The following is a 1,930-nucleotide window of genomic DNA, read 5'->3' as shown; positions in this document are numbered from 1 at the left end:
ACTGAACCACATACATGTATCAAAGGCATCTTAATGTCAAAATGTCATGGCAGCATCTTTTCTCTGATTTCCTCTCAGTTAATTTTTTTTTTTAGGGCTTTAAATTTCTTTATTAAGTTATTACATTTGTGTCCTTATCCCCACATTTCCCCCACCCCCCATCCCCCCACTCGGGCCTTCACCCCCCTGCTGTCTGTGTCCATTTCTAGTCACTCTTTTGACGGTGGGCTCGCTCCAGCTCCCACCAAACCATCACCACCAACCTCTCGGTGGGAACCATATCTTTGTTTACTGAGGGCTGACATCAGCGTCCGTCTTGGGGGAAGGTGACTCCAATAGCCTTCCTCACCTCCTCCAGGATGTCGGCCAGGAGCTCACTCTCCGTCAGGGGAACCACAGGACTCTCCTTCAGGCCCTTTCGCAGGCACTCCCGGACGTGCCTGGCCTCGTAAGTCATGCCCGCTCCGTTTGTAAAATGGAACTCCTTGCCTGGGGCTGGGAGCAGCGGGAACTCCTTGCGCTCCCCCTTTACCACCAGTTCTGTTGGACACCAGCAGGGGTCTAGGATCTGGGCCATGCCCTTGGTCCCGCTCACGTAGGCCGTGTTGGAGAGCTGGGCGGTGATGCTGCAGGTGAAGCTGCCGTGGACGCCCCCTGGGTACTGCAGCAGCACAGTCACAGTGTCGTCCACACCTGTTTCATGGCGCCTTCTTCCCATGGCTGAAATCTTCTCCAGCTTCTGCCCACCAAAGACCATGGAGATGAACTGGATGCAGTAGATACCAATGTCCAGCAGGCCGCCGCCAGCCTGGGCCCAGTCTAAGGCCCGCGGTATGTGAGTGAGGTCTTTCCCAAATTCTCTCAGTTAATTTTATTTACCATCATCTAAGGAAGACACTCTTCAGTCATAATAATCCTCATTCCCCTTCAATATACCCTTCCAATAAAACATCCTTGAATTCTGCTTCCTCTTCTCCTTGGCCCTTAATTTAGGGCATTACTATCTCCTCCAGAGACTGTTGTGGTCCTCTCAACCTGGTCTCCCTGGCTCCAGTCTGTTCTCACTTCCCTCAGAGTGATCTTCCCAAAGCACAAGAACGTTTGTGTCACATCCATTTTCATCACAATAAAAGATTATATCTAACTATATCCCCTTTTCTGTCATATAAAAGGTACCCTTACTGGTCATGTTTTGTAGACAAAAGTGCAATGAATTACATTCTCTTTTAGAAGAAGTTTTGAGTTAAACAAAAGAAGCGGTTGTCAGAAAGGAAGAACTGCAGCTTTACAAAACATTTCTACACACTTCATCAGTTCTAAGCTGTTCATTGACAATATACATATGGGAGGAAACTACAGTATAAGACAAAGATTTAAGAGTCCCATAAAAACACCTGTATTTTTAAATAAGACATTTTCCAGACCCTCAGACCTGGATAAAATCAACGAACATGTTCTGAGACGCCTTTCACTTTTGAAGAAAAAGTTACTCTTTCATTTCCCCCATCATTAATAATTCCATGGTATTTTTATGCTTGTCTACCCACACAGATAATAGGGAATTTCTGATAGAGTTTCCTAGTAGGGGTAAATGCAGTGGGAAAAAGAGATTGAAAGGATTGTGACTGAGTAACAGAAAAAGAAACCTTTACTACTTTTCCCCTATGAGGCAGGTTAACTTCTTTATCACATGAATTGTCTCTATCACAAGCATCATCACAGTGGAGATGAAACTGTTATTCTGTTAGTCTTCAGTCACTTTTACAGAACAAAGCAGAGTAATTTAATTATATATCCGTTGGTCCCAATTGATTCTCCATTTCTTGACTCTTACAGTTGTCAACAAATACATACTAAGAGTCACAACTTTGGAGTTTTTTGCCAAGTCCCCCCCCCGCCCCCCCCCCCCCAAAAAAAAATTTTTTTTCCC

General features: G+C 45.2%; 1 pseudogene; it reads right to left on the bottom strand.

Annotated features, from left to right (window-relative positions):
- Positions 1-304: 304 nt before the first annotated feature.
- Positions 305-1,189, bottom strand: LOC139006154 (trans-1,2-dihydrobenzene-1,2-diol dehydrogenase pseudogene; annotated as a pseudogene).
- Between the last annotated feature and the right edge of the window lie 741 nt (positions 1,190-1,930).

The sequence above is a fragment of the Myotis yumanensis genome, unplaced genomic scaffold (genome assembly GCF_028538775.1).
Source record: "Myotis yumanensis isolate MYYU_CA2020_CCGP unplaced genomic scaffold, mMyoYum1.0.hap1 SCAF_3, whole genome shotgun sequence".
NCBI lineage: Eukaryota > Metazoa > Chordata > Mammalia > Chiroptera > Vespertilionidae > Myotis > Myotis yumanensis.
Note: the sequence above shows the minus strand (reverse complement) of the source record. Positions and strands in the feature narration are given on the sequence as shown.